Below are 13,585 nucleotides of genomic sequence, written 5' to 3'. Positions count from 1 at the left end.
CCTCCCACGGGCGTTCTCCACTTAATCCGAGCTCCCAGGCTGATGGCCTGGAGGTTTCCCCGGCTGCTGGCCAGCACTGGCACTTGTCACCGCAAAGCTCAGTAGGCTCCTCAGGCAGAACAGCAGGCCCTGGGGCAGGGCCTGCAGCAGCCCGACCTCACAGTCATCCACGCTCGGAGCCGCAGACAGGTCTCTGCGGTTTTAGGACAAGGACCGGGTTCTACTTCTTATGTTCGGAGCTCAGCACAGGGCCTGGCACAGAGCAGGCTGCGGAAGATGCCGGGTGAAAAGTGAACCTGGGGAAGACACTGCAGAGACCCCAGATTGAAGGCTGGGGGTCTGAGTAATCAGAAATGAATGGTTTTAAAGAAACAGGCAGGCCTGACCGGTTTGGCTCAGTGGATAGAGCGTCGGCCTGCGGACTGAAGGGTCCCGGGTTCGATTCCGGTCAAGGGCATGTACCTTGGTTGCGGGCACATCCCCAGTGGGGAGTGTGCAGGAGGCAGCTGATCGATGTTTCTCTCTCATCGATGTTTCTAACTCTCTATCCCTCTCCCTTCCTCTCTGTAAAAAATCAATAAAATATATTTTTTTTAAAAAGAGAAAGAAACAGGCAGAGTGACACACTGAGCAGTAAGGGTGGAGGTTGTGGAAAGCATTGGGTGAGGGTCCACAGACCGGGGTTCTACCAACGCAGTAGAACCAACTCACATGTGAGCCTCGGTTTCCTTATCAGACATGAGGAGGTTGTGTAGAGATTCCTTGAGTTGGAAATATAAGCTCACACCTGTGAATTTAGGATGTACATCAAAGCCTGTGCTCTGGCTTGCATGCCTTCTGGTTAGAATAAAATGACAATAATCTCTTCTGTTCCTTTTTACCTCCATTTGCCCTACTATTATTATTATTTTTTTGGTAATCCTCACCTAAGGATATTTTTCCATTGAGTTTAGAGAGAGTGGAAAGGAGGGGGAGAGACAGGGAGGGAGAGACATGGATGTGAGAGAGACACATCGATTGGTTGCCTCCCACATGCCCCCGACCGGGGCCAGGGATCGAGCCTGAAACCGAGATACGTGCTCTTGATCGGAATCAAACCCAGGACCCTTCAGTCCGCAGCCAATGCGCTACCCACTGAGCCAAACCCGCTAGGGCTGCACTGACTTTGACAGGTTATTTCTGAGACTTTCTTGGGAAGAAAAGCTGCATAAAAATGGGAAGCATAATAGGATTCTTGCCTCTGGGAGAGTGTCTCTTACAAAATGGTTTTGTTTTAGAGCACTTCCTCCAAAAACATTCCTATCCCCAAGTCCCTGTTCTTTGCCTAAAGCCTCTTCAGTCTGCATCTGTCTTATCCTCTGTCACCAGAGCCCTCATTTTCCCTCCTGGCACCACGCTCCCTTGTCACGTTTGCTCCTTGGGGCTCCCTGCATCTCCGGCTTCAGCTTCGAGTTGAAGGCCAGATGTTGCTCTCTCAATGGGTCTTCACTCTCCTGCTGATGCCTCATTACTGGGTTCTTTCCTGCTTCTCCACCAACTAACGATTCCAGGCCACGCCGCCTCGGGCTGCCTCCAATTATTTCCAGGATTCTTGCAGAGACACTCAGGGTGAGCACGGTGATGCTCCCCGCACCTTCCACTCTAGATTTCCGAGCACTGAGGGGACTCTCCCCCCTCCCAGGGTCAACACCGCAGGCCCCTTGTCTCAGATGTGTCTCACAACCAGAGACAATGACACACTCTTTTTGAATATTCTTTTAAAGAAGAAAAGATGGAGCTCAATTACAATATCTAATACGAGCACAGAAAAATTTGGTGTTTTCTAACCAGAAGGGTGTCAATTTCTCCTCTCCAAGATCTGCCCTTATCTCTCAGTGAGATTCGCAGCCATAAAAATATGCACTGGGTGATATCAAAACAAAGCTGAGTCACAGTACCGAGTAGATAATTTCACCTTTTCTCTTCTCTTCTCTTCTCTTCTCTTCTCTTCTCTTCTCTTCTCTTCTCGGCTCCCGCCCTCGGGCTCGCCTGAGCCAAATCGCGCTGAGGCCTCTGGCAGGCGGGCGCCGGGCTCGGGGGAGGCTGGCTTTCTTGGGTGGGCTGTGTCTGCTCCAACTCTGAGACCAGGAGAGCACGTGCTGACCAGACAGTAGGAGGCTTTTTCCAAGTGTCTCCACAGGGGCCCGACAACCTGTCTACTCCCAGACAGAGCCCCCCAGCTCAGGCACCACCTGTGGGACCTCTACTTCCTCCTGTTACTTCATGTCTGAGCTTGAGCCCCAGGGAGCAGGCAGTAGAAAATACCCATCTACACAAGGGGGTCCGGCCTCCGGAGAGGGAAGCATGACCAGAATTGGAGCTGCTGCAGGAGGAGGATGACAACATCAGCAGACATAATAAAGTATCAAAACTCTAGAAGTGAGTGTAGCAAAACAGAGGGTTTCCGCCTGCTGGTGTGGCTCAGTGGTTGAGCACTGACCTATGAACTAGGAGGTCATGATTCGGTTCCTGGTGCGGGCACATGCCCAGGTTACAGGCTCAATCCCCAGCAAGGGGGTGTATAAGAGGCAGCCGATCCATGATTCTCTCATCATTGATGTTTCTCTCTCTTCCTCTCCTTTTCTCTCTGAAATCAATTAAAATTTTTTTTTTTTTTAAAAAGAGGGTTCCCAAGAAAACCATGCATTTGAACCAAAAAGAAAACAAAGGAATTTAAGGAAAGAATGGTCCCTACTGAGGGTCACATTAGTGGCCTCCGAGATTAAGCAGAGGACATATATCAAAACCCAGAGCCAAAACAGAAATAAAAAGCCCTAAGATACAGCAGTTATTCCAAATTAAAGTGTTAAGCAAAAAGGAAAGATGGAAAACTCCTTAAATGTGTCATTGTAAATGGCCAACCACAATTTTAATGAAAGTAGGAGCCAGACAGGGGTATCTGTCCTCACCATTTTTTATTTGAAAAGGAAGGATGATAGCACATGAAAATGAAATAATCAGTAAAAATTCAGAAAAGGCAACTAACAACTACCTCTTTTTCCTAGTTGTGTATCCATATACTTAGAACACCAAGAGACTAGTGAAAAATGTTAAAATTGGAAGAGAATTATGATGAGGTGGTTGGACAGGTGATAAATATGCCAAAATTAATCATTCTTCTCTTCATTAGCAATAAACATTTCGAAATGGAAAAGGTAAAATATTCCACTCATAATAATGGCAAAAACCATAAAATATTTATGAATAAATTTAACAAGGGAAGCCACAGGACTGATATGAAAAAGACTATAAAACCTTATTGAAGGTCATAAAATAAGACTTGAACAAATGCAAAGACACTTCTTATTCTTGGGTGGGAAGATGCTACCATAAATTTATAAATCTAAGGAAATCCTTTTGGAATTGGATAAAATGACCTTAAGAAGATCATTTAGAAGAGTCAGTGCCCCCAATAACCGAGACAAATAAGAGGGAGAAGAGTGAAGGGAGATGTGTCGTACCGGAGATCAGAACATCAAACCAGAAAGCTGCTGTGTTCACGTCAATATGATATTGACCTAGAAACAGACAAGTCAATGCAAATCTGACAGGAAAAAAGAGAGGACCCAGAAACAAATCCCACTACATATGAAAATTTGCTGTATGACAAGAGTGACCACTGCATTGGGAAAATGAGTCATTTGATAAATGACTAGCTCCCCACCTGGCATTAAATGATATTGAAACCCCATTTCACACCACATAAAAATAAAACTCAAATAACTATCAATTACTCTTGTTGAATAACGAGTAGCTATGAAAGAATATGACACACTTTGTGGACAGCATCGGCACTGTGGTACAAGGAACAACTATGGACTCACACAGTTCCCGTTTAAAGAAAAAGAATCGTTTTATTAGTTTTGAAATGTTCCTGTTTCCAATTCCGTTCCCTCATTTCCACTCAGAGGTAACCACTACCCCGAATTTTGTGTTTATTATTCGTTTGCTTTTCTTTGCAGTTTGAGCTCATCTTTGTATTTCTACACAATGCATTGCTTGGTTTACATGTTTTTGAACACTATAAATATGAAGGCACCATACTGGTTGTATGGAGACTTACTTCATTTGCTCTTATACTGTTTTGTTTCATCCACATCTTTGCGTATACCTGTGATTCTTTCATTTTCACTCACAGTGCCCATTGTGTGCACATATTATTAGTATTTATTTGGTTTACATTAAATTATTTATTGCCTTTTTCTATGGTTCTCTTTCTTTTGTTTCCTTATTCAGAGCTGAATACTTCATCTTTTTTTTTTTTTCTATTCATAACCTTGCCATTGTAGATATAACCCTTTGGGGTCCCAGGTTTATATGGGGAGTGGGGAAAACTTTCCAAATACTTCCACCTTCCGAGGGCTTTGGGATTGGTCCTTGTGATCCTGGATCATGCAGGGTATGCACACCAAAGCTGAAGCTCACCCAGTCGGACAAAAGGCCTCAAGGTCAAGACAGCTTCACAGTTACTTTACTTCTCTGGGTTCCTGATGTCACTTGCTTTTCTAGCCTCTTAAGTATTTAGTATTTTTCTTACTAGCACATCAATGCTTAAAAGGATTTAAAACATATTTATCTGCCATGTTGCCAGAGGCAGAAGTCAAATGATGACTTTAAAAAATAGATCCAACAATTTAAAAAAAAAGCACTTTGAGATCAATACAGGGATATGATCTTCAACACACCACCACTGGGCCCTTTGGCGAGTGGATGGGAATAGTTCCTGCGGCAGCGGAGACTCAGGAAGGGTGGGGTCAGGGCAAGGTCACCTGTCTTAATTTTCCTGCGTGTTTAAAGCAAATTTAAACTCGTCTATCACCAGGAACGTAAACAATAAAGAGAAGTCTGTGAACGGGGTGCCATGGAGAAAAGAAAGAAAAGGACAGGTGTCACTAATAACCTGTGCCCCTGCCTGCCACCTCCAAACCCGGAGTGGGGGCCTCTCAGGAACAGTGCTTTCCTGCAGGCTCTAGGGACAGACGCCAGGTCAGCGACTGACCCCTTTTGTTCCACTTCCAAGAAGAGAAATAAAAAAGACCGAGCAGAGTTTGAAGCACCTTCTAGCCAGCAATGCCTTGCTTCAGGCAGGCCCCACACGGTGTGGGTCCAACCAATAATGTCATCTGATCTCTAGCGGATTTGGGTCAGAACAAGCTGTTTGGGACCGGTCCTGCACTCCTGAGGCAGTCGCATCAGAAAGTGGGGCTTTACTCTCATTGACATATTTCTTCCTAAACCCCAGGTAGTCATTCTGTCGTCAGTATTGGCTCAATTGGACTTAGAGTGGCAATATCAGACAACATTAAAAAGGAAAAAAAACACTTCTAAGGAGGTCATATTAACCAAAACACATTTATCTTTGATTCGTGACAACAAGCACACTTATTACCACAACCCTAAACAGGTCAGAATGACATCTGTTCTTTTATTCCAAGCAGAGAATAACAATTTTTTTTAAAATCTTCGAAAAAGTCACAGTTAGGAGGAAGGCAGCAGAGCATGGTGGTGGCCAAAGGGGTCAGGCCTCACAAGGAAAGGGACCCAAGGGGTGGTGGCCCAGTTGGTTCTGGTAGGCAGGCGAGTTGGGTGACGGCAACATGGGATTAGGCCCCACAGGAAGGTGGCTGAGTGGGGCAGCAGCACGTGGGGTAAGGAGATGATTTATATATGGGGGAACCTAGCAACAAGTAAATATATTTATGAAAGTAGGAACTAGTTTTCTCCCTGAAGAAGAGAGTTATAGACATGCAACAGGGGAAGCTAGAGGGAACTGCGTGGTTGCTTGGATTGGCACTGGAGGTATTGATGTGAGCGCCTGCTTCTCAAGATCTATGCGTGTGCGTATGCATGCACATTTATGTGTGTCTTACATCTCTTCTCTGAGAGGATCTGAGAGCAGAAAAACCCCAGTAGCAAGGAGCACATTGAATTCTCATGTCTTGGTTTCTAAACGCAATTGACCACTAAGGGAACCAACACTTTCTGAAGGAATGGCTTATTCCAGGGAAGAGGCAAGGAAAGCGTAAGAATAGTCCAGAACATCTTGCTGGGCCAGGAAGGAAGGAGGCACTTCAAGTCATGGGACATGTCAAAAGGACACAGAAGCCAGTCGGAAGCAGTGCCCATTGGCCAAACCTAGGACACTGGAGCGTAAAAATAAACAATGATAGTACTTGATAATATCCTATCACATAAACAAAAATCTACAAGTCCACACGGATTTTTAAAAAGTGAGCAAATAAATGGGAAAAGGAAAAAAAAAACCCTCTTTCTTATAGAATGTCAGCTAATAAATGTAGAAGAAATGATGGAACTAGAAAAATTTCATTTGGCCATCATGATGTCCTAATTAACTCAGGAATAAAAATATCAACAAATTGTAAAATTAGTGGGTGAAAGTTAGAAGAATAACAGGATATTTACATGATTTCAAAGTGTCTCAGCATAAAACTTGTTAATATTAAAGAAAAACAGCAACTTTACGGAGGAGAAAGCAAGCAGATATCACTGTGCTCACGCTCAAAGCTAACACTACCAGTGGCGGGACAAGTTGACATCGATTCCTAACTTGATGGAATGCAGGGAGGAAAGCTTGGCATAACTTCAGTTACATTCTTGCCCCAAACTCATAGCCTCAGTGTAGTCATGAGGAAACATCAGACAAACCCAAGTGGAGAGACAAACCCAAATGGAGAGACATTATTAAAACAACTGGCCTATCATCTTTAAAATGTTAAGGATATGGGGGCAGGGAAAGACTGAAGAACTGCTCTGAATTGATGCCGGCTGCGGAGAGATGACCACTAAGTGCAATGGGCGACCTGGCTTACATTCTCTTTCTATAGAGGACATCATGAGGACAGTTTGCAAAACCTGAAAGGAGTCCATGGTAAAGGATATATCAGAATTCATTGTACTATTTCTTGCAATTTTCCAGTAAAATGGAAAATATTGGGGGAAAAAAAACATGGCACCTAAAATTTCATAGACAGATTTCTACTTCTGGCTAGGATACAGAGGTGTGCAAAAGACTGTTATTCCCATGATAACATCAAGAAAACACCAGATAAACTAAAATTCATATCTTTTTAACCATCATGGGATAGTAATAAAGAAATACATATACAAGTGAACCAAATTCAGAGGACAAGCCTTTAATAGGGCTGAAATATAAAAGATCTGAAATAAAGGATTTATTAAATGGTCTTTAGTAAGAATGGGAGCTGACGGGACACAGCAGGAAACAGGACCAATGAATTCAAAGACAAATCAATAATAAAAAGGCCCAGACTAAAGCATGGAAGAGAAAAAAAAGAACAGATCATTAAAGAACTGTGGGATGATCTGAATTTGACTAACATAACTAATTGGAGTTTGAGAAGGAGAGGAGAAAAAGAATAGGGCAGAAGAAATACACGAAAAGATACTGGGTAAAAATTTACAAAGCTGATGAAAGACATCAACTCCATATCCCGGAAGGTCAGTGACTTCAAGTAAATACACAGAAAATCACAAAGGCAAACAGTCATCAAACTACTGAAAACCAAAGAAAACAGAGGGGAAAAAAGACACATCTGCTTCAGGAAATCAACAATAAGAATAATGTTTCACTTCTCATAAGAAAAAAATGGGAGCAAAGAGACAATGAACTAAACTTCCACTTCAATAAGAAAGAAAAAGAAGAAAAAATACCAAAGAGAAGTAGAAGGAAGAAAAAGTTAATAGAAGAAATCACCAAAGCCGAAAACATTCCCATGTGAGTATTCTGGTTCCCCCATCTCCTTGCCAACACTTGCTATGGTCAGCCTTTTAAATTGTCGCCATTCTAACAGGTGTGTCATGATGTACCACTGTGGTTTCCATCTGTATTTCCTAATGACTAATGATGTTGAGCATCTTGTTATTTGCCATCCATAAGTATTCATCTGAGGAAAAGGAAAGCCTGTGCCCACGGAAGGACATGCACAAACCTGATCATAGGAGCTTCACTCATACTAGTCCCCAAGTGGAAACGAACGTAATGTGCATCGACGGGAACAACTGGCAAACTGCGATACAGTCATACGGTGAAGTGCCACTCGGCAAAGAGGAGCAGACGATTCCCCAGCCACGCAGAGAAAGCGCAGGAGTGCTGCGTGGAGCGGAAGAAGCCAGACACAAGAGCCTTTCCTGTGTAGTGTGCGGCTGCTCTCACCAGAAGTTCAAGAATAGCTACAACTGACCTGTGGTGATAGGAACAGCGACTGCCTGTGAGCGGGAGGAGGACTGGGAAGGGACTTGAGGCCATTTTCCAGGGTGATGGAATGTTTTAGGTCTTGATTTCAGTGATGGCTATACATTTGTCAAATACCATTGACAAAGATTTGTGCACTTTACTGCATGCAGATTATATTTCAATTAAAAACATTCACATTCCAGTTTTACTTTTCTTTTCCAAGACAACACTTGAGATTAAATGATCAATGAAAACTTAAGAAATCTTTTCTATTCCTCTGGGATCTTACCTAGTGATCCAGGGCTTTCCACTGTACAGTAGGTTCTGTGTGTGTCAGGGAGGGGGAAGGGCTTGGTGGGGCCCTCAACGGGGCTCCTGTGCAGACTCCTGGGTGGAATTGGATGATGTCATAGGATGGTGCCACCACAGCAGCGACAGCAAAGAAAATGAGAGTCTGGCAGTGACTCAGTTGCTCATGCCTCAGAGGTGCTTCTAAAGCCAAAGAGGGTCGCAGCAAACCCAACTGACCCTCAGCTCTGGGACTACAACCAGGCTGGCTTCACAAGCACATGACTGGTACAGTACCCCCTCCCCTGCCCCCCCCCCCCCAACACACACACTCAGAGGGACCCTGTGCTTAGGAATGAAAGCTCTGGGGTTTTTGTCTTGAAAGTCTTAATAATTACATTTGAGTTTGTGTTTTGTAAGGGGAGCCTGATGGGAGAGCGGAGGTGTGCCTGGGGCTTGGTGCCTTGGCTGTGTCCTGACTCACACTGCAGCCTCATCCCCACCCTGGATGGCTCTCTGCTGCCTGCTTCCCACTCCCTGTGCCCTGGCTGGTCTCCCCCACTCACCCTGCTGCTGCCCTGCACCTCAGGCAGTTAAGGGGTCACACTGGGAGAGGCAGCTGCTTTCTGTTGTTGCCTTCCACCCCTGCCAGGGGCCAGGGTGGCGGTGTGGGCAGAGTAATATTTGTACCCCCACCACCAGGCATCTGAGGGTGGGGCACGATGGTGGCTGTCCCTGCCCCCGGCTGACAGCACCATGATGCAAATATTGAGGGCGTCCTCGCTCATCAAGTCTGAACGCCTCCTGGTGCAGGGTTTTTCAAGCCCCCAGGGAGCCCCATCTACAGTGGGGTGGGGCAGTGGGCCCATGGAGGGCGGGACTAACTTCCATGCCACTGTGTGGGTCCTACGTTTTCATTTTGCTGTGGGCCCTACAGATTCTGTAGCCCATCCTGAACTCCCCTGCCTGCTGTATGACTCCAGGCCAGGCGGCTGTGTGCGCAGGATGCCCAGTTTCCCAGTTTGCCCAGCTCTTCGTCTGCCCTGTTGGCAGGCCTTCCATGGCGCTGATGTGGGTGATGATGGGATGGCAGGTGGGCCCTGGAAGCAGAGACATTTCTGACTCCTTATACATTCTCTTCAGAAATGATCCCTAAGTGCTGCTCTGGGGGGATCACAGTGAGCCTTTCTGGCCACCTTTCTGGACAGCTTAGGACACAAACTGGGGAGTAGGGGGCAGCACATTGGGTGCGCATTAGTTTCATTCATTCATTCATTCATTCACTCATTCGCTAATTCAAATGCCGATGGAGCACTATTGTGTGCCAGGCCCTACTCCATGTACTGGAGATACAACAGTGGACAAAATGCACAAGAATCCTTGCCCTCATGGAGCTTAAATCCGAGTGGAAGAGATGGACAGGAAGTGATCAAAGCCTCGAAGAAAAGAAGCTGGAAAAGTGGATGAGGAATGAAGGGGTGAGGGTGACTTAGAAAAGGTGGTCAGGGAAGGCCTCTTGGAGGAGGTGACCATTCAGCAAGGACGTCCATGAAGTGCGGGATGAGACCAGAGGGGATCTGAGGACCAACCAAATGCCAAGTCCCTGCGGTAGGAACCAATCCGGTGTTTCCAGGAAGAACAGGAAGGAGATTGGGAGGCGAGGTGGGTAGCCGGCGGGCCCCGTGGGAGCTCTGACTGCACCCTAAGTGTGAAGACAAGAGCTGGATGCCTCTGAGCACGACAGTTAGATGACATCATTATGTTTTTAAAATGGATTCTGGCTTCTGGGCGGCAAAAGGAGAAGCAGGGAGTCCAGTGTAGGAGGCTATTGGAATCACCGAAGCCTGCCATGTTGGTGGTCTGACCGGTAGGACTGGGTGGTGGGGGTGGGGGAGTGGAGGGACTAATGTGCTATGTTGGGCAGGGCTTGCTGATACAGCCCACGATGAGGTGAGGGAAAGATGGGTCAGGAATGAGCTGCTTATTATTCACCTAGATGGGGAGAATCGGGGATGATCAGGTCTGGGCGTATAAATCAGGAGATTTGTTCCAACCACGGTAAGATAAGATGCCTATTAGGGGTCCACGTGGGGAAAACCGAGGGCAGCTGTCTGTGAGTTCAGGAGAGAGATGCGGGCTGGAGAGAGAGAGATTTGCAAGGCTGTAAAGCCACCAGATTAGAGGACATCTCCCAGGGAGTGAGAGTAGATGAAGGAGGAAAGAGTGTTATCCTAAAAAGCCATTCTTAGACAATTCTCAAATGTGGCAATTTGTAAAAATTTAACAATTCTACCACTGCATTAGGAAGTCTGTGTTTGATTTGGAAGCGACATGTTTAATTAGGTCGCTCGGCCTACTTTTAAAGACACTCTTGACAAATCTCTATTCTTTTTGTTCTCCGAGCTACAAGCCCCCGGGACCGAGGAGATGGTGCTAGTGCCCAGGCTCCTGGCCCGGTGCTCTGAGAGCAGGAGCTCCAGTGAACGGGGGCGGAGCAGAGCGCCAACCTGCCCCCCTCCCCCAGCTGTGTCTCCTGTGTGGGGACAATGAGGGGGAAAGAAAAGGTCCCCTGGCGTTTCTGTCACCACAGGTTGGAGCTGGCACATCGGCTTTGTTCTTGAACTTCACAAATTAATGTGACTTGTTTCCTGGCTGAGCCTCGATCCTGTTTGAGGACTCAGCACTGCTTGGAGGCAGCGAGGACCTGCATTCCTTTACCTCAGCAGAAACCTCAGTCCTAAGCGCCCCCAGGGACACTTCCTGCTCTCTTGCTTGCATTTTAGGAGCTGGGACACTCACACCTTCCTCCCTGCTAGGTGGCAGGCCCCGCCCTGCCACCCCAGGTGACCCCACATCCCTGCTAAGGTACTACACACAGTGGTCCCTGCAAGGGAGATGTCCTGGGACCTCAGAGCAGGGGTGCTCCCGATTCTGCCACAACAACACAAGCAACTAAGTCCCTGGCACATGCCGACAGGAGCTTACAAAGATTTGTGATGGGAGGTGGGTGGTGATGGGGAAAGAGGGAGGTGAAGGGAGAGACTGAGTGGGGAGTGGAAGGGGAAGGTGGGGTGGGATGGGGCAGTGACAGTGGTGAAGGTGGCAGGTGACGGTGGCGATGCAAAGGGGGTAACCATGGCAGTGAGGGGGGGTGTGGCGGCGGGGATAAAGGTGGTTAGAGACACAGCCCATTTTCTTCTCCTCCAAGAAAAAGTCCATCCCAGTGACTCACGACAGAGCCATGGGACCCGCAGAGGGCAGGAAGAAGACCTATATGGCTGAGTAGAAACCTTTTCACAACACAATACTCAGCATGTACAGAAAGGCTGGGCGTCCAAGGCACTGAGGCCAACAGAGGCACTGAGGAATAGCGCTGTGGTTATTCACTGCCCGCTCAAGGGCAAGGGCACCCACAGATGAACATGGAACCAGGACGGCTCCCCGCGGAGAAAGGGCATTCTGTCTGACACCATCAGGGTACACACCTGTCCCCTGATTTCAGGGCCTGAGTCAGACAGCAGGCACCCTTGAACTTCCTAGCAGTTCAGAAAGCCAGAGCACAGGCATCCCTCCCACGTGGAGACCCGGGCAGTGCAGGCGGCCATGTCAGGAACCTCGTGTGGTAGTCATTTCAGGGTGAGGAAAGCATGCTCCTGGGACCAGCTGGGAATTCAGGAAGGTCACAGAGAACTCGAGAAATATGCAGCCTGACAGGACAGTCTGGGAGAGGGGAAGAGAAGAGACGATGTGCTGTTTTTTAAATCATCACCCAAGGATATATTTTCATTGATTTTCTGAGAGAGAGGAAGGGAGAGGGAGAGTGAAACATCAACGTGAGAGAGAAACATCCATTGGTTGCCTCCTGTATGCTCCCAACTGGCAATTGAACCCACAGCCTTTTGGTGTATGGGACAACACTCCAGTCCAGTAGTCGGCAAACTGCGGCTCACGAGCCACATGTGGCTCTTTGGCCCCTTGAGTGTGGCCACGAAGTTTCAATCGCACTGTACGTGTGCACCTGCACGTGGTATTTTGTGGAAGAGCCACACTCAAGGGGCCGCAGTTTGCCAACCACTGCTCTAGTCAACTGAACCACCTGGCCAGGGTAGAAGAGACGATGTGTTAATTCCATACAATAGAGACAGGAAAACTGCATATTTTGACGAGCTCTGCATTTTCAGTTGCTCCAGTTATGACATTTAGAATGTCCAGGGGTCACCTGGTTCCCGACAGCTCCCCTTGGTTTGCTGGCCCACCGGCCTCCCTGTTGGTGATGCTGAAATACTAACAGGGGAGGTGACAGTGTCCTCGGAAGGGCACCCCTGCTCATCTCAGGCCAAAGGAAGGCTGGCCTGACAGGGAAGCTGGCAGTGACCACATGGTCACCATGGGCCATTTCGGCTCAGAGTTCACCGTGGAACTCACCTTCCCACGCCGGGGCTCACTGCCAAACCCCACAGAAGGGAGAGTAAGCCGCTCTGGAGTCCCCCGGGCCTGAGCTCTACATCTGGAAAAATGGCAGAATAAACCTTCCTTGAGGCCAGCAGAGAAGAATTCATAGTTATAAACACAGGCACCTCACACCACCTCTGGCCCACGTGGGTGCCAGAAAAATGCTAGAGCTGACTGCCCTTCCCAACAAAAAGATAACGCCACGGAAATCTGCAAATAAATAAATAAATAAATAAATAATCCTTTATAAAGCAAAATTTCTCTTCTGTACCAAATCATGCCCCAATTTTAGACTGTAGATTAATCTATTTCAAGGGAATATTGATGTACAAGATCTATGGGCTCACATATATTGAGCATGAACTATGTTCCAGGTACTGAAAATGGGTGAATTGTTACCAATTTTAAAAGATACCTTACTACACAGTTTTTAGTTTGTGTATCTTTTTAATATTAAAATTTCATTAAAGTTACTGAAAAAAAAAAATAATTGAGTGTCAGCTAAAGCCTAAGGTTTGTTACAGAAGCTGTTCTCAAGCTGTTCAGATGGCCCGTCCCAACTGGTCTCGCCTTCAGCAGGAGACGCAGAGC

General features: G+C 46.9%; 1 protein-coding gene and 1 pseudogene across 1 annotated transcript in view; one reads left to right on the top strand and one right to left on the bottom strand.

Moving 5' to 3' along the window:
* Positions 1–13,585, bottom strand: part of FSTL4 (follistatin like 4) — a 327,280-nt gene that overhangs the window by 168,533 nt on the left and 145,162 nt on the right. The window lies entirely within an intron of this gene.
* The window catches only part of LOC118657801, a 103,302-nt pseudogene that overhangs the window by 809 nt on the left and 88,908 nt on the right, over positions 1–13,585 (top strand).

Source organism: Myotis myotis, unplaced genomic scaffold (assembly GCF_014108235.1).
Source record: "Myotis myotis isolate mMyoMyo1 unplaced genomic scaffold, mMyoMyo1.p scaffold_m19_p_6, whole genome shotgun sequence".
Taxonomy (NCBI): domain Eukaryota; kingdom Metazoa; phylum Chordata; class Mammalia; order Chiroptera; family Vespertilionidae; genus Myotis; species Myotis myotis.
Note: the sequence above shows the minus strand (reverse complement) of the source record. Positions and strands in the feature narration are given on the sequence as shown.